This window comes from Pleurodeles waltl, chromosome 1_2, assembly GCF_031143425.1.
Source record: "Pleurodeles waltl isolate 20211129_DDA chromosome 1_2, aPleWal1.hap1.20221129, whole genome shotgun sequence".
Lineage (NCBI taxonomy): Eukaryota > Metazoa > Chordata > Amphibia > Caudata > Salamandridae > Pleurodeles > Pleurodeles waltl.
Genome location: NC_090437.1, coordinates 868,783,316 through 868,802,672, shown reverse-complemented (window position 1 = coordinate 868,802,672; position 19,357 = coordinate 868,783,316). Strand labels below are relative to the sequence as shown.

The 19,357-nt window shown below is 44.8% G+C and overlaps 1 long non-coding RNA gene across 2 annotated transcripts in view; it reads left to right on the top strand.

The window, feature by feature from the left end:
- LOC138304566 (uncharacterized) overlaps nt 1-13,778 on the top strand; it is a 222,116-nt gene extending 208,338 nt beyond the window's left edge. For both annotated transcript variants that reach the window (XR_011205592.1, XR_011205591.1), the window contains one exon: nt 10,557-13,778. This is a non-coding gene — a long non-coding RNA (uncharacterized lncRNA). The remainder of the gene's footprint in view (nt 1-10,556) is intronic.
- Nucleotides 13,779-19,357: the final 5,579 nt, after the last annotated feature.

Below are 19,357 nucleotides of genomic sequence, written 5' to 3'. Positions count from 1 at the left end.
AGAAGATCATAACCATTGCAATTTAATGTTGGAGTGCTGAATATCAGGGTATCATAATCCTAAATCCACCTCAGGCCACGAAAATCCACTTCCAGACACTCCCTGCCCATTTATCTCAATCTTTCAGGTTCCTGCTTCCTCCCTTTGTGATGTTTTTTCTGTCTTTCTCTTCCTCCATCAGTCCACTTTTTGTGTTTTTACCCTGTCTTGTTTGATGTAAATGGTTGATGTGGAAAAATAAGTGGAGGTCCCTAAAATGTGTGCCAGTGCCCCCCGTCAACCAATGGCTCCAATGAATCACGGCTCGCATAATTAGCTGTAACCTTTCATCCATATAGGATCTGTAATATTAAAGGCACGTAGGGGGACAAGGTATGCTAATGCTATTTTGGTGCAGGTGAAAAGCTAACATGACATGCCACACTGGAATGAGTGAATAGCTTATTTGCCATAAATGCATTTTATTACACTTACATGCAGCATGATTTGTATTGTGTTGTATGTCAGAACATAATTGACAAAAATATTAGCCTGGCATAAATATTGGCTCCTAAATATTGTTGGCAAATAAATTGTGCTATTGGATTTTTAAGTATTATTAGTAATAACCCCATAGGGGCATATTTCTGTAAAACATCTAAAGAAAACAATATTTTGTTTAGGAGATATTTAGTACGCAATATTCTGGTGCCATGGCTGAATGTGTTCTTGGAAACGTCATCAAGAGAGTGAGAAGAAACAAAAGAGAGCCAGTTATATTCCCAGATGCTAATAACAAACAAAAGAAAACACGCTGCCTTTGTCATAAAGATACCATGCTGAACACCAGTAGGTACCCTGTTTTTTTTAAAAAGACCCCTCACTCACCATCCTAGTTGGTGGCATGCTTAATCATTGGGGTCCCACCCCTAACACCTAGCGGGTCAGGGGTGTGCTTTAACACTGCAACAGACATCAGTTCTCCAAACTAAGTTTCTTGGTTCGATTAAATCATTACCTAAACTCAATGATAACCTGGTAAAATCCTTAATCCCCTTAGATAGGGTGCACTTGTGTCTCGTACTATACAACCCATACCCCTTGGGTGCTGCACCCTCTCCACCACAACTTACTGTCTCCCAGGCTTTTCACCACTAGGGCCTCTACTTTGCAAATGTACTCGCTCACGGTTATTATCCTATGTTGCCCACTACATCTGCTCTCAATGTGATCTCTCTTAATGCCAATGGGTTACACGCTACATTAGAAGCAAGAAAGCTCTGTTTTATACACATACACTGTGACCTGATGTTGCAGTGCTCCAAGAAATTCACCTGTCTGATGAGGACAGCCAAAAGCTGTGCAGAGGAACAAATACCACATGAGTAAGAAGCTGTAAACACTTTGCATAACATATTCACTAAGGCTTATCGTAATGGTGACGTGGTCATCCCCTAACTGTCAAAACACATACAATATGGTAGGACCAAAAAGGAAATTACACACTTATTAAGGTTACAATCCACAATCAGACCTTGATACTTGGCTCTGCAAACCTATATCCAGAAAAAAGGACACACAGTAGAATTGGGGGCAGCGGGCAAGGCCAGTGTATGAGGGCTTTAGGTATTTGGAAATGCATGGCCCGTGTCCAAAAGGCTATGGTAGAGGCCCAATTTCTTTCTTTGACTCGAAAATATGAGCCTACACAATCTTTGACAGACCTCAAACACTTGCTGAATATTAAGAGAGACACAAATCAATTATAAATATCACTCATCGAGAAAGTACTATTTCGACTTAAACAATGGCATACTACAAGGAGAAGAAAATTAGCTGGCCAATCACCCTGCAGCTTAGACAGCACAAAGTGCAAAGCACCTTTCCCGGCCTATGAGATGAGGCTGGCACTCTCATAACCCATCCTTTAGATATTCCTGCTAGGTTTCAGGACTGTTAGCAATTGTATGAAGCTAATTCGGTTGGCTCCACCACTGACATGGAAGACTTTCCCCAACTCATTTGACACTGGCCTAAACTGCTGCTCTTGAGCAAGACATCAACATTGCTGAAATAATACAGGCTATCGAAAAACTCTCTTACAACAAGGACCCTGGGTTTGATGGCTATCTGACAGAGTATTACTAGACTAATAAACACTTACACCACTCCTTTGTAATCCGTTTAAATCCATTCAAGAGAGGACACCACCCCCCAGAGAGATTAACACAGCTAAAATCATGCTTCTGTTAAAGCCTGGGAAGGATCTACTGGGCAGAGCTAGTTACTGGCTGATCACTCTGCTGAGCATAGAAATGAAGATTCTAGCTAAGGTACTCCCCATTACACTTAAACATGTCATCTCACTACTGATACACTGTGGTCAGGTAGGATTTATACCTGTTGGAAGGTGAGTCATTAGTTGTGTGGCCTGCACAAGTAATGGGTCTGCACACAACCACCACTGGGAACCAAACACCCCATTGTAGCACTTGACTCTCATAGGGTAGCGTTGCAGGACAGGGGAGGTGGTGTGGGCTAGTAATCCCCATTCACGAGCCCACAAGCATGACACTTAATACATGATTGTCCAGACTTTGCTTTCTCTTTTGATAAAGTAAAAGTACATTTATTACACACACCCACACTATTCAATACTATGCAACAATTTACGAATATATACAAATTGGTGGAATTACTCTTGGATGACATTGTGTAATCTCTCATGTCTCAGCAGAGGGGAAATATAATCCAACAACCCACATGGCAAAACAATCCCTGCTATCCCAATGCAACATTTGACTGTAATGTAGAGAGGGAGCACCAAAATCTGGCAAATAAGTATATTTACTTGGTGAGACGGTGGTTATCATTCTCATCACGCAAATTAGCATCAACAAGGAACATACAGAGACATGTTTGCATACTTCAGAGGTTAAGATTACTTTTGGATTACATTTAGATTATTTTGATTACTTCTTGGCTATTCTTGATTAACCTGGTGTAATACCATTTTACACTCCTAGTCGGTGCAGTCACACAAAAAAAGAACAAAAGTTGTAAGAGGCTTGTACTTTTCAGTATGTGGGAACCCTTAAGGGATTATGATTACTTTGTCCCACTCAACCAAAGGTGGGGACACAACGGTTGCCTTGGGGGGATGCTGCGCTAATCCTGCCGCTCCCCCTGGCAATGGGTGCTTGGTTGGTGGTGATCCCATCTTCCTGGGGCCACCACGAGCTGCATACACAGCTCAGAAAGACGTGGGCTTCTAAGGCCTTATGGACATATGCATAACAAATGAGCGGCTCTCCAGAGGTGCTAGGGAGAATCGTTTTGAGTTTTTTCAGTCATTTTTCTTTTCTTGCAGCCTTGCGTCGCGTTTCCTGGCGTCCTGGGTGGAGGGCAGTGTGGGGAGCGTACCCCCAGCTGCCCTCATGGTTGCGGGGTGTCTGGTCCCAACCCGACACCCCTGTCATGCTTTCTCCATGGTGCAGGACAGTGCGTGGATCCCACACCCAGCTGCTGTCATGGTTGGGGATGTCTGTTCTCTACTGGACACCCCCATCAGGTGAGTGCTGTTGGGGAACAGCTCAGGGATCCCACTCCAAGCCGCTCCTGCTAGCTCTACGGATGGTCAGCACCTCCAGGTGCTGCCGTGGGAGCCGGCCCTTCTCTGGATGTCTGCCCACTCCGGCGGGCAGACGTGTGCTGCTGCAGCGGCCTTCGGGCCGCCTGGGGAAGTGCGATGGCACTCCTCCATCCTCTTCTGTTGCATTGGGCCCCAGGATGTGGTACAGGCCACTCCTCGTCATTCCGGGAAGCGCAATGACACTCCCCACCTTTGGCCTCTTCGCAGGGCACCAGAATGGGGTCCGGGTCCCCTTTTGGCCACTTTTCACAGGTGGCGCAACTGTGACCCTGACTTTCTCTTTTGGTAGGGCCCCAGGATGGGGTCCAGAGCCCTGGCTCCATTTTCACAGGGAGTGTGACTCCTCGTCTTGGTCTTCAGGTGTCGGCACTCCCTCAGCCAGCGGCCATCTTCATGGGGGACACAATGGCACCCCTGACTATTCTTCTTGGCGGGCCCTGGGATTGGGTTCGGGCCCCCTTCTGCCATTGTCACGGGGAGTGCGAGAGCACTCCCTACCTTCCTTTGCTGTGGGGCCTGGGGTGGGGTCTGGGGCTCTCCCAGCTCCTCTTCTCGGAGGTCGCGATGGTGGCCCACAGCTTTACTTCATCTTGGGGGCAGCCCCTGGGCCACCTGAGGGCATCCACCAGAGCAGGAGTGGAGCCCCACACTCTTCGCTGCTCGCTCCAAAGTAGGTCAAAGGTCACTAACCTTCTCCTTGGAATATCTGGGGGCGAGGGCTGATTTTGATGATCTGGTGTTGTTTTGCTCATGGTAATGAGCTCTTGCCACCAGGAGCCCTTTTGTTAGGCCTCCTAGCCTAGAAGGGTCACAGATTATAGGGAGCTAGTCCCACTGACTCCCTGCATCAACCTTCCTTCTGGGGGTCCTCCTTTTCTTCTGGGCAGTGCGTTCCCCTTACGCTAGCCCAGCCTTTCCCCCAAATAGTCCTCAGGGGGAGTAAGAGGGCCAGTTTACCTGGCCCTGTCCTGCATCTCACTTGACCTGAAGTCCTTCAGGGGCAGAGTCCCCGTCGCAGGGAGCAGTCAGGGGGTTCTTCTTTCCAATTTTCCATGACGCCCGTCTGCAGTCTCAGTGTCCAGCAGTGAAGAACAGCCAAGAGAGAGAGCTCTCCCCTGTGTAGGAACTTTCAAGTGGGGGTGGAAGTGTCCAGCAGGCCTGCACCTCTGGCCAATCCAGATGTGCCACATCACTTCCTTGCCCCTGTCCCCTCCTTCCTGCACAGTCTTCTGTGATAGCTCAAAATGGCATCGTACAGAAGCTAGGGCCACATGTGCTATGAAACTCAGCCCCTCCTTCCTAACATTCTTTCAGGGCTTCTCCATCCACTTCATGGCAAGGGCTGACAGCTGGCTGATTGTTGCAAGTCCCTGCTCAGGCAGCTGGATACAGCAGTAATTGACCCTAACCCTGAGGTGAGTCAGAGAAAAATCACATTCCTGGATGACCAATAGGTTGTACAATTATGCTTTTGTAACCTACTGCAAAAATCTTTTCATACAGGTTGCACTGTACGTTAGTGTGACTCTGGTCTCGGTGGGCACTAGGGGAACTGAGTTATGCCCTAGACCAACTCTTTCCCATTTACATTTAATGGAGTGTCCCTGCAGTGAAAAGAAAGTAAGAACACTGATGTTGACATGTATTGGAGTGTCCCTACAGTAAAAAGAGAGTAAGCACACTGACTATCCCTCACCTGTGTACACATATCTCATGCGGGTCACCACCCGCCCTGCATAGTTACTTCTGCACCAGGTTCCCTGAGTGCAGTTCTTGGGATTGCATGCCAGGAACCTTCCCCATGCAGCGCTTACATGGGTGCACACATTATCACACATGATCACGTGTAAAAAGCCCTGGGCCTCCTGCTCTTGCTGTACCACAGCAGCCTTTCCTTAGCAAGACAGCACCGACGGTCACACGCGCAGTCCATTTTACCATGAGTATACTGCGGGTGAGTCCCTGACTAGGAGGCTCCCTCACAGTAAAAGGTCAAAACCCAGGTGGTCAAAAAGTGAAAAATCAGGGCGGACCAGATGGTCAGAACTGCCCTCTCACAAAACCACACCGCTCCTCTGCATTCAACTTGAGTTCACTTGCACATCTCCTGTGGCAACTGAAAGATGACAGAGTAGAAACAGAGTAATTCTCGCTGGACACATAGAAAGAATTTGTTAGAGTGGAATGGCCAGAACCTTTCCATGCTTGGAGTCTTTTGCCGTAGGGACAAAGTTCCTGGCAAATGTAGGATGGCAATATACTGACTCTATGGCAATGATGAGCTGTAATTGCTACTTATCCTCACCATTTGTAATACATTGCAGCACTCTGCAAGACTTCCCTTTGTTGTCTCTACTGTTCGTCCTGGAGTTGGAACATCTAGTGCTCACCATAAGGCAGAAGAAGGAGGTTTTGGGTGTACAAGCAGTGACTAGAGAAAGCTAAATTCTCCTTTATGCTGACAACATTCTGGTAACACTAACTAGCCCACAAATGTCTATGCCTCAGTTAGTGTGCACTGTTTCTACCTTTTTCCCCCTTTCCAGGTATAAGATAAACTAAAGAAAATGCAAAGCGCTACAGCTCACCCGTTACACTACCACAGCATCAATAGCAGATTTCCCTTTTCAGGCTTCATATGGAAAACATCTAACTTACAGACTTGGGGATAGCAGTGAACACAGGTCTTACATGAATGGTGGAGGACAATATTGACCCTTTGCTCTCCTAATTGAAAACAGACTTTTCCTTATTGCCCAAACTTGGTCTCTTTATGTAGGGCAGGATACAGGTTTTTAAAATAAATGTACTATTATGTCTCAATTACATTTTTGCACTCCTGTCAATCTGCATACCAGCCTACGTTTTTGAAGAACTAACTAAACGCATGATAAAATTCACCTGGTCAGGCAGAAAACCATGCCTTAAACTTAATAAACTGTTTGCTGACTTCACTCAAGGTGGTCTATGATTGCCACACATGGAACAAGGCTGGTTTGCATTTCAATTGGCGTAACTGAGATACAAGATCCATGAAACCATAGACACTCCACACTGAGTTACAGTAGAGAGTTCCTTGTGTTGGGTTGGTTTATCCACTATATCCAGCAGGGAAACAGAAGAAGCTCACCTCCAACCCAATCTTACATGTGTCTCTACATGCTTGGCGAAAGAGTTGCACCATACTGAAAGAATACATCACTTTATGCATGGGTGAAAACCTGTGGGGCAACTACTACGTTCTTATTGCCATTAAGGAACACATGTGGAGAAGATTCCCGTTTAAGGGGGTCAAAACAGTGGATAATGTGCTCATAGATGGTAGATTAAAAACCTTTTCAGAACTACAAGAGACCCAATATCTACCCCACTATGGGCCATATGTACAAACACATTTTCCCATAGACACAGAATGGGTAAAAGCCTTTGGTACATCTGGCCCTATGTATTCTGGACTTCCAAAAGATTGAGACACTGTCGAAGTAGCTCGCTATTACTTCACCTATGTGCCCTGATGGACTCTACTATACTACAAAGTGTTAAAAATGGGGTACGTTAAAGAGTGTAGTGTCCACCATCTATAAGCTTTAGACAGATGATACCCACCTCGAATGCAGTGCGTTCATGGCGGTCAACCCACCTCAATGTAGATTATGACGATGATAATCGGGTGGATCTAAAGCAACACTACAATAAAGTACTCAGAGAGACATGTTGTTAGACCTGTCATCCTTAGGGTGGTCCTCCCCCAAACCTTTTGCCTTCTTACCTCCAATTTTTGCTGGATTTCATTTTTGTTAGCCTTAGGACTCTGTGCACGTTACCACTGCTAACCAGTTCTAAAGTGGTCATGCTCACTACCTTAAACATGGTTTAGTAGGCATATACCTAATGGGCATAGTTTATTTACTTATATGTCTCTTGTAGAATGGTATACCAAATACGCAGGGCCTGTAAATTAAATGCTACCAGTGGGTCTGCAGCACTCATTCTGACACCCACTTAGTTAGCACTCTAAAACATATCCCAGGTCTGCCATTGCAGTTTGAATGCAGTGTCACATTGCCATGTTGATCTTGCATTTAAACCCCCTTGCTAAGCCTTAAGCTACCATTGTTCTACATATTGGTCACCCCTAAGGTAGGCCCTGGGTAGGCTAGAGGGGAGAATGCTATGTAATTAAAAGGTTGGACATGCATTTTTAAGTTTCATGTGTCCTGGTAGTGAAAACCGCCTAAATTTGTTTTTTACTTCTGTGATGCCAACCTCTTCTATAGGATAACATTGCTGATTCCTTATTACATTTAATAAGTTGTAATTCCTGACTATGAGCAGGTAGTTATGTCATATTTGATACCTATGAAATTCTAATGATAAATCCACTTTAATGGTCAAGTCAGGCTTTCCATTACAATTTTGAAAATGCCACTTTTAGAAAATGTATATTTTCTTGCCCTTAGTCACTTTGAGCCTGTAGCCTGCACTGGGTCACATAACTGGGTGTAATTGATAGTTAGACGTTGTGACAGTCACATAACAAGGCGATTAGGTGTGCCTGAATGGGCCATCTTCTGACAGGATGGAGGGGCGGGGCAGAGCTGAGCACAGCCTCATACATGAATAGCCTGTGCTCTGCTTTCACACAAAGGGCCTAATGACCCTGTAGTGTCATTGTAGTCAGCTTGGAGCCAGGGCAGGGGGGTCAGGACATTCCATGCATCTAAAATAATTTTTCCAGAAGCTTCTTCCACCTTCCAGAAGAAGGGTATAAAAATAAGACCTTCAAACTCACTCTTCAGTTCATTACTGGACCTGTGGAAGGACTCTCAGAGAACTGCCTGCTGTGACCTGCTGTGCACTCCACCAGACTGCTGCTGTACCTGCTTTGCTGCATTGAGCCTACCTTGAACCCTCAGAGGCCAGCATTGCTGCCGAGCCCTGCATCTTCACCTGGGACATAACAGGCACTCACCGTCTTGAACCCGCACCTGGACCCAGCCTGAATGAGTTCTGAACCCCCAAGAAGTCTCCCACCAGACCTGGACCCTTGGTTGTGGTGAAAAAGATGCCCAGGTGGCCAATTTCTAAAATGGAGGACTTAGCCAAAATGTGGACAAAAAGTGCTTTGAGAACCAGGAGGAGACCGGGACAAACCTTCTCATCTATCATCCGAGGTGAAACTTCCACTACGTTCTTTTCCACAACAGCAAATCAGTTTCAGCGGTCCTTCAACAAAGGGGTATCTGACCTCGTGGAACAGCCCTCTGCCTTGTCCCGCTGGAGTTTTTCAACTTCAATTTCGGTGACTAATGTAGAAATCTTCACTGCGACTTTGACCTAAGGTCCCTCCTCAGATATCTCCTGCAGCCTAACTCTGCGGATCTTTACTTTCTAATCCAGTTCTTGTATCTGAACAGCACTTAAATTTTGACTTTGACCTGATCTTACATAACTAGATGTCCACGCTTGGTGCATTGATCTTTTAGGCGCTAGTTTTCACTTAAAACTCTGGTTCTATTGAACTGATTTTTGTCATTTTGGTGTCCAATAATTTATTACATTTTACTCTCTTTTCCTAAATTGGTTCTGGATTTTTTGTGTTGTGTTTTCACTTTATTACTGTTTGTGTGCTCCTTAAATTCTTTATGCATTGCCTCAAAATCACACTGGTCTGTTTTCTTTTGCCAAGCTACCCAGTGTTAAGCACAGGTTAAGTTAGTGACTATTTTTGATTCACCCTGCAAGGGATTGTGGCTTTTGCTTGACCAGGGCTCACACAAAGGTCAATCAACAACTTCTTAAACTGAAATAATTCAAGGTCCTACGTAGGTGGCACTGGTCCCTCTCAGAGACTTGCTGTGTGCATCCTGCTGAAGTTGTAAAAACCCAGCTAGAAAAAGCGCTCATATCCTATAGGAATGTGCATCCCTTGCAGCATAATGGACACCAGTTTGAGACACAATGAAAGCTGTAGTGGAAGTTTCAGGCCCTCCAATGTGCCAGGCCACACTCTTGCATGCTTCTACTGACTATACAGAATTCATGTTCCACACAAAGAGATGGTTCACAACTGTGCTAGCAGTGGCGAAGCTTTGCATACTGCGACTATGAAGAACCAATCAATGTCCCACTCTTTGGTGTGGACACGTGACTGAAGGCCACGTGTTGCTACACTTTCCTCCTATCTTTTACACCTTCATGCACCACACCAAGATAAAGGGGAGGAAGTGCCTTGTTACTGTTGTACTGAGTGTTGTCGGATCTGGCCCACCCTGGTCAAGACCACCCCCCTAGGCTATGGGGTTGATAGATGGTTATTGGGGTACTCTTCTAAAGGTAGTCCCCTCTGGCCCTGTGATACTGTTTCTGCAGGTTCTATTTTTTTCTGTTTCTTCCGATGTTGTTTGTTAGCACTTCCGACTTACACCCTACGTGGTGCACCACACAAATACGGTATGTGGTGAGGCATGTTTCAATGGATTTTTCAACCTTTGTATGGGATGGGAAGGTACTGATATATAGTTTACATTTGTGTGTTTCCCAATTTTAAGGCTGTGTAAACTGGGGCCGGCACCCTACTGCATTTACTAATGGCTCTCTTCTACTGTTTTGAGAGAAACCTTACCAATCATGTTGGCATTTTCCTGCATATTGTACACCTGCTGATGGATTAAAGTGATACAAAATAATTGTTAAAGCCAAAAATAGTGATGATTAATATAACTTTTCATTAGATTTCGTATATATGTCGGCTGAATTAACATGATTATAGTTGAAACATCTTTTACAAGATGTGTAAAAGTATGTTTATTAATGTGTTACATTTATGTCAAATGTTTCTATTAAACACCATTTTAAACAAGATCAATTCCATCTCTGTCACTCACTCCTGCTTCCTTCCCCCTTGTTTGTCTTTTCCTCACAGGCTGCGCAGACACCGTCAAGATGATGTAAAATGGTTCATTTTCCCTGTTATAATTACATTGTTTTCAATGAATTTTCTCCTGTTCCCTATGATTTGAAACATTCTCAAGGTCCTTCTGCTACCTTCTGTTGAGCATAATAGGTCATTCATTCACTGAATGCTCCATTGTTTAAACATGTCACATATATTAGAACAACTCCGTATAGTATTACAATAAAGAGTGCTGAATACGTTTTTCAGATGGAACAGTGCTTATATGTTAAGGTAATGATGTGTAATTTTCCTTGTGTTCTGATTTGCTAAAGAAACAATACTTTTGTTCAGACTATGATGATTTTCACAGTTTCCCTATTGTGTTTTGCAGAATTGTGTAAATAAATCCCTTGATTTTGGGGGTGAGCCAGAAGACTTTCTTGTTCTACTAGGGATGCTGTCCTACTTTTTTTTCATTTTGCTGGTCATTTGGACTTATAATAATTTTGCCTACTCTGTATAACTTTGCATCTGAGAGTCTTTATGGCATTTAACCTGTATTTTTTTTTTTTTTATTTTTAACAAAACACTAACTATTTTTTTTACTGATCTACAAATCAATTATTGAATGGGACGATAATTATTTGTACGGTTTAGTCTGCTAGCTGATATTTAAGGGGTGCCTTTCCATGTAATTAAACCTGCGGGAGAACCTGATGAGGTAACATTTTGGAGTATTAACGTTTGGGGTGTTCAAATTTTGGGGTATGGTTTTGCTCCCACAATGCTACCAATGTTTTTGTTGTCTCTTAGCTCAGTTATACAGTAAAAAACAGCACTTTGTAGCTAGTCAATATAGACACATACCATTCTTAATATCCAGAATGTCGCAATATTCAACATTAGTCATCCATCCTTGTTGATAATATAGCACATGCACGAGTTTTAGTAGTATCCTAATTCCGATGGATCCAGTAACAGTGGTAACAGCAGTACCCAGATATCTGTAATCCCGAAGAGAGGGACTCAAGCCCATTTCTTCGGTGACTCATAATGCGGTTTAAGGGGAAACTTATCTAATGTGTAAAAGAAAGTTTATTGAGGATACCAACACAATTTCTTTTCTAACCTGTGTTACTGCAGTGAATCAGAACGCTACTGATCAGCCCACAAAGGAAGGCTCAAAGCCCTGTATTTCCGGTCACAATTGTAGGCCACAAAAGTCATTTAACGTTGTGGCTGTGATGTCTTTTACTGTGCCATTATGCTGTGGACAAGTGGATTTAAATTGTTTTGTTGCATGTTTAGGGGTAAGGGCGCACGTTCTTGGGGTCTGAAGGCCAATTCCACAGTGTCCAGTGTGCATATTGACAGCATAATTCAAACAAAAAAATGGAACGACCACTTAAAGCATGAACTGTCTCCAATTATGTTGTGGGTGTCTCTGTTTTGCAGTTGTATACCACTTTGATTAGTTCTCATCCTTGATTGCAATGTTGACTTGTGTTGTGTTCTTGCTTTCTGTGTTTGGGTTGCTGTGAAAGAAATCTTAATTTTGACCCAAATCTCTATGTGTGTCCTCTGTTTTTCATTGTTAATCACATTATGGTGGGGTATTAAAGGTGCGATGCAAATTTTAACGTTCTAGCAAAGAATATTTTCGAAATTCGTGTTTTTGTACATTTTGTGATTTGGGGTTCATACCAGTAATCGATTATTTGAATATGCATGGTCATGCAAAAGTAGGTTTGTTATTAAATCAGTTAGCCCTTGGTTACGACCTGTGAATTTTTCATATCCCAATAAAAACAGATTTTCCTGACAGGATCTAGCAATTTGACCTTTGCATGATCAGGGTTAGTGCCAGGATGAAGAGGGATCCAGTCGAATTTCAGACCTGAAAGATATTACTGAGCTGGATCAGGGATCTGTCCGGCCCCTGTGAAATATGCTCACCTTGTCCTCGATTAATTTGCAGACACTGGGGCACGTTAAGCATTATCTGCACATTGTCTGTGTTGCAGCAGATATGCTAATATGAGAATATGCTAATGAGTTGAGCATAATAACTAATGAGAACTTTTTGACATTTAATTAACAGTAATTGAAAATTACGTGTGTTGTGCAAAATGTGCCATGGAGAGTGGTCACCATCTGTGTTAACAGTACTAAATAATGTGAAATGTTTAAAAGATTTGTATTAATATATCATAATTAACAATACAATCTATGTTTTGTAATGCCATATGCTCTTAGCTTAGCCTAGTCGGCACTAGGCCTTGCTTGCTTAAACTTGGCGACGCGATGAGCCGCCGCAGACTGGAAACTGGAGAAAAGGACCTTGAACTGTACAGAGTTCAACGATGAATATTGCTAGAGAAAACTTTGCAAACTCACCAGCGGACAGGAGACGATCATAACAAATTGATACAATTATGTGTAGAGTAGGCTAAATGTATTTTCCTAGGACTTGAACAATAGAGTTACAGACTAAGAATTGGGATAAACAATTTTGTTACTCGAAGAAGCCGGACGATGTACTCATCGACAAGCGGACCAATCATGTTAATGGAACTTGACTCTCAAAATAACATAGACAAGTGGTAAACAAAAATTATAGGTTAGAGTCATAACCTCTGATAAGGTTGACCAATGGGCAAATTGTGGGACAGACTGTGAGACTCTAATGAAAAGTCATGACATGAGGGAAGAAATCAAAACGGAGAGGCGAAAGTTGATGACGTCAGGAGACGCTGTCCAAAGTGCTGAAACTTGGGCTTGCCGCCTGTGAGCCCGAGTCTATATTGATGACTGATGACCTGGGGATGAAGTCTGACTCGTTGCTGATCTATCTTGGATAGGTAGCTATAACCTGACTGACTAATGAATGATTTTCTTTGTAGGTACCAACTGCGCTGTTTTAAACGTTTTTCTTTTCTAGATAGATTTTCCAAATTAATAATTGTTGACTAAATTGTTTTAGCATGAAGACCCACATGCTGATGCTAATCTGGAGATAGGTAGGCAGACAAGGGTGACTTAGGGTGACTTAGACTGACTGACTTATATTGCTGAATTATTCAATTGCTCATGAATTGCTATGCTTTGTTTAACGATGGTTGCATATTAATAAGGTGTTGAGAATTCATTGCTTATGTTGCTAATAAAGATTTGGAAATCATAATATGATTGAAGAAAGGTTTATGATTAGAATTGTAACTAATAGGGAATAAAACGAGCTAACTTTCATATGAGTGATGATGGTTTTTCTGATTAAGATTGGTTCATGGAAAATTAAAGTTGATTGGATTGATTTGTTGTAACTGTCTTTACTCGCTATACTTGACTAGGATACCCTATGCGATCCAAACGATTCATCGACCTATATGCGTCCCCTTGTAAGTTTACTTACTAAGGACAAGGTGCGCTAGCATCTGCTTTCTGTTGGGAGTAGCAACATGCAGGCATCAAGGAGGCTCTCATTTTAAATTACAGCCATGTCTAAAACAAAGGCTGTATGTAAAGGACCATCAACTCACCTTTGTTTTAAGTATAATCCTGGAAGGAAGCTATCTGGAGCCTAAAATGTAGATACCAGTGTAATGAAAGGAAACAAGACACTCAATTTATGACTTCACAAGTACTTAAGAGAAACTAAGATTTGGAGGTAAGCTTTTTGACTTTGTTCAATCCCCCTATGTAAGAGATATGAATGCACTGAAAGAAAGTTAGTTCTATCAGTCTTTAGGAATATTTACACAAATAACAATTCAATAGAATTTATTATTTTTTAATCTAATTCCTTTATAGCGTTTCTCATCCCGGTGTAGGATGTCTGAACACTTTACATCCCATGCATGCATTATACATTGACAATAAATAATACAAGTGTGCAAATCAATGTACAGAATGTTACATAAGGCAATGAGGGTTTCAGAGTGTAAGAGTCACACAACATCTTTACTGGTAGGTATTATTGATCAGTCAATCAATCATAATTTCTAGAGCACAACTACTCACCCATAAGGGTCTCAAGGCACTGAGGGGGTTGGTCCTCTGTGCTTCAGTTGAAGAGCCATGTCTTAAGGTCCTTCCTGAATTGAGGCAACAATGGTGTCTGCCTGAGGTGAAGAAGTAAGGTGATCCAGCTCTTTACAGTGAGGTAGGTGAAGGATCTTCCTCCGGCCGAGGTCTTCCATATGCGGGGTATGGTGGCTAGTGCCTGTTGAGCAGAACAGAGAGGTCTGGCGAGGGAGTAGGAGGTGATGCAGTGGTTGAGGTAGTTAGGTCCTAGACCATGGAGAGCCTTACATGCGTAGACAAGGAGCTTGAAGCTGATCTTTTTCTCGACGTGAGGCCAGTGGAGGTCTCTTAGGTGTTTGGTGATGTGTTTGATGCAGGGCACGTCCTGTTGTTTGTTCAGGTTCTTTTGGGTGGTGCCGGCATAGAAGACATTGCTACAGTCGAGCCTGCTGGTGACCAGGATGTGGGTCATGGTTTCAGGCCAGTCATTTGGGATCCATTTGAAGATCTTCCAGAGAAGTTGGAGTATGTAGAAACATGAGGATGCAACCGAGTTGACTAGGTGGGTCCTGGTGAGTGATGAGTCCAGGATGAAGCTGAGGTTGCATGCGTGGTTTGTTGAGGAGTGGGGGGTGAGAGGGTAGGAGGCCATCAGGAGTCATTCCAGGCTGATGCAGAGGGTCCCAGGATGAGGATCTCGGTTTTGTCAGAGTTGAGCTTGAGGCAGCTCTCCTTCATCCAGGCGGCAATGGCTTCCATCCCGTTGTGGAAATTCTTCTCAGTAGTTGTGGGGTTTATGGTCAGAGAGAAGATCAGCTGGGTTTCATTGGCATAGGAGACAATGTTCAGTCCATGGTTCTTGGCAATAGATGCAAGCGGTGCCATGTAAATGTTGAACAGTGTGGGGCTCCCGGAGAAGCCCTGTGGAACTCAGCAGCTAATCGCTGTAGGTTCTGACAGGTAAGGCGGGAATCTGACTCTCTGTGTTCTGCTAATCAGGAAAGAGTGTATGCACTGAAGGGCCTTTCTGCGGATGCCAGCTGCGTGGAGTCTGGAGCAGAGGGTGTGATGTGAGACTCTGTCGAAGGCAGCTGATAGATTCAGTAGGAAGAGGGCTACTCTTTAGCCACAGTTGAGGAGTGAGTGGATGTCATCTGTGGTGGTGGAGAGGGCGGTCTCCTTGCTGTGGTTGCTCCTGAAACCTGATTGGGAGATGTCCAGGATGTTGTTGTCGTCGATGTGTTTGGGGAGCTGTGCGTTGATGGTCTTTTCAATTACCTTGGCTGGGAAAGGCAGCAGAGAGATGGGGCAGTAATTCTTGAGGTCCAGGGGATCAGCCATGGGTTTCTCCAGGAGTGGGCTGATCTCGGCATGCTTCCAGTCCTCGGGGAAGGTAGCCGTTTCCATAGAATAGTTGAGAGTGTGGCAAAGCTCGGGTGTGATGGAGGTGTTGGCTTTGTTGAATATGTGGTGAGGACAGGACTCAGTAGGGGCTTCAGAGTGGATGCTGTTCATGATGGAGATGGTCTCATCTGTGCTGAGGGTGGTCCAGCAGTGCAGGATCTGTGAAGGTTTGGAGGGTCCGAGCTGGAGGGTTGTTGGTGGGCTCAGAGGGCCTTGGGGTCCAAAGCTATCATAGATGTCTTCGGGTTTCCAGTGGAAGAAAGTGGCTAGTCTGTCGCAGAGGTCCTGAGATGGAGGGATGTTTGACGCTTCCAATTGGGGATTGGCAAACTCTTTGACCAAGGTGAAAAACTCTTTGGTGCTGTGTGCAGTGGTGCTGATAAGGTCCTGCAGGGCATCTTTCCTCGTGGTTCTGATTAGGTGGTGGTGGGATTTGATGGTGGATTTGAAGGCCGTGAGTTGTTGTTTCTTTTTTTCTAGTCATCTGCAGGTGCGCCTGGAGTCCTGAAGTGCGGGGGAGAACCAACTGGCCTTTTTGAGGCTGTGTTTTGCTGAGGTCTTTCGAAGTGGTACTAGGATGTTGGTGCATTCGTAGATCCACTGGTGGAAGTTCCGTTCTGAAATGTTTGCATCTGTGGTGATGGGAGAAAGTGACTTGCCAAGGGTGTTAGTGAGTTGTTCCTCACTGTTCTGGTTCCATTTCCTGCATAGGGAGCAGAGTGTGTGTAGGTGGAGGGTCAGTGTGTTGAAGGAGAAATTAATGCAGTGGTGGTCTGTCGAGTGTAGCGTGGAGGTGTTGTTGACGGTGATGTTGTTGCTAGTGGAAAGGATGGGGGTTGAGTGTGTGTCCAGTGATGTGTGTTGGCAAGGTGACCAGTTGCTTGAGGCATATTGTGTTAAGGTTCTCGAGCAGGGAAGCGGTGTTGATGTTATTGTAGTTGTCGATGTGGTAGTTGAGGTCTCAGAGGAGAAATTAGTTTGTGAAGGCGAGTGCGTGGGGAGATATTGTGTCTATGATGGAGTCGCTGAAGGCTTGGCTGGGGTGGGGTGGTCTGTAGATGAGGGTGCTGCGAAAGGTGGACTTATGGGTGATGTGGCTCTAGAAATTGAGGTGTTCCATGAGGGGGGAGTGTTCTTCTGATTTGGTTGTCAGGCAGAAGGTAGATTTGTGTATGATGACCAGTCGAGAGGGCCGGTCATTGTAGAGCAGTTTGAGGATGGTGATGGTGATGTCCGGTGCCGACGCTGGGTTCATCCATGTTTCAGTGAGAAAGGCAATGTCTGGACGGGTGGAGTCTAGCAGGTCCCAGAGTTTTACGGCATGTTTGTGGAGGGAGCAAATGTTGAAGAGGATGCAGTTGAGGCACTCTGAGTGAGTGTTCGATGGCCCAGTGGCAGGAGTGTCCGCCGTTTGGTGTAGGTTGAGAGTGCGTGGCAGTGGACGCAGAACGGTCAAAGGCTGTCTCTGGGTTATGCAAAATGACAGGCGATGGAGCATCCTGTGTTCAGCGAGTGGAGGGTCTCCGCACTGTACAGATGGATGGTCGGAGGACCAGGGTTTGTGGGGCTGGGCAAAATCCAGGAACAAATGGGCACAGATGGGCTTGCCTTTGGAGCGCCTTCAGTGCTCCAGCAGCGCACACATTGCACAGCCACACAGGGGCTGCCTTTAAGAAGGGGAAGGAGGCAGGAGGGTCCGGTGGGAATGCACTTCGTAGGGAGGGGACGCAAGGGCAGTAGTGGCAAGGAGCAGAGACCGGGAGAAGGAAAAGTGCTAAGAAAAGAGGAGAAAAGGCGCTATAAGAAAAGAGGAGAAAAGGAGAAGAAGCGAGCCAAAAAAGAAAAAGAGACAGGAAAAATAATGATGACAGCGCAAAGACACAGACACACACAGATGGCCACTAGGCCCCCAGGGATTAGGCGCAGGCTGGTGCCTGTGGGTGGAGGGGGGCCTCAAACTGAGAGTCAGGCAGTCTCTCAGTTCACTTGCAGCAAAAGCAGCAGCAGCAACAGGTGGAGCTGCATAGAGGGGAGCCACCAGGAGCTGACCAGGAGGTCAGAGGAATCTCCCTCTCAAGTCATGCATTAAGAAGGGGAGAGAGGCGAGAGGGTCCAGTTAGCTCGGAGGTTGGAGGGCAAGGAAGTGCTTTGCAGGGGGGGCACAGGGGCAGCAGCAGGGAACAGAGTGTGGGGAGATGGAAAGGTGCTAAGAAAAGGCACTACAAGAAAAGAGGAGAAAAGGAGAAAAAGCGAGCCAAAAAAAGAAAAAGAGACAAGCAAAAAAATGATGACAGAGCAAAGACACCCACACCCAGATGGCCACTAGGCCACCAGGGATGAGACACAGGCAGGTGCCTGTGGGTGGAGTTTGGCCTTGAACTGAGGGTCAGGCTGGCTCTCAGTTTGCTCACAGTAGGTGCAGCAGCAACATGTGGAGCTGCGCAGAGGAGAGAGACCAGATGTTGACCAGGAGGACACGTAACGTATGTTAAGTGTTAAGAGTGCATGCCATGTATTTTAAGAGTGCATGCCCAGGAGAAATGCAAAGTCAGGATTTAAGACAATGCCATGCTTGGGATTGACTGTTTTAATAAGACTTTATTACTCAAATAAACCTTTTTTAGCAGCCTTACAATAAAACCTGAGGAAAAAAACAATAAGGTTCTAAACCCATGCCTTCCAGTTTGCATTCAGGTCCTTGATGCAGGTTGATAGCTCACTGTGCTATATTAGAAGGATTGCAATTTATGTACTACATGCATGTGATAAAAGTCTCTGTCTGTCAGCAGCAGTAACCTACTTACCTATCTACATAAAATAAAACTCTGTGATCTGCATGTTACATGGTGTGCTTTGCAGGAGACACATTAACCTTCTATGCTGCTTTTTGAGCCAAAATGCACTAACCACGAGAGTTATCTTACCATTATTACTCCTTGAGATTTACCAGGAACACAAAGCTCTCTGCAGTGGGTTCCTTAACAATATAAGATATTTCAAACGTAGTATTTGTAAATAATGAAGCTAGTACAGATTTGTTATCATGTTGCTCCTTGTTGCCAATTTCTTTGTGGCAGAGCTTTTAAAAACTAAGGCCCTCATTATGAAATTGGTGGCAAACACCGCCGACTGCCGTGCTGATGGCCAACAAAAGACTGCCAGTGGCGGTGGATGGCATACCACCATATAATGATGGCAAAAATAAAAATGGCCAAAAAATTGTCAACCTAAACCCACCGCCAGGACCAACGACGGCGGAAATGCAGGACACATCACCCCGCCACTGCCATGCAGTCAAACTCCCCCACCCACCAAATAATGATGCAAAAATCAGCGTGGCAGTCAGTGAAAGTAGAACGACCATTGGCAGTACCGACCGGTGTGGTCAGCAATGGGAACTG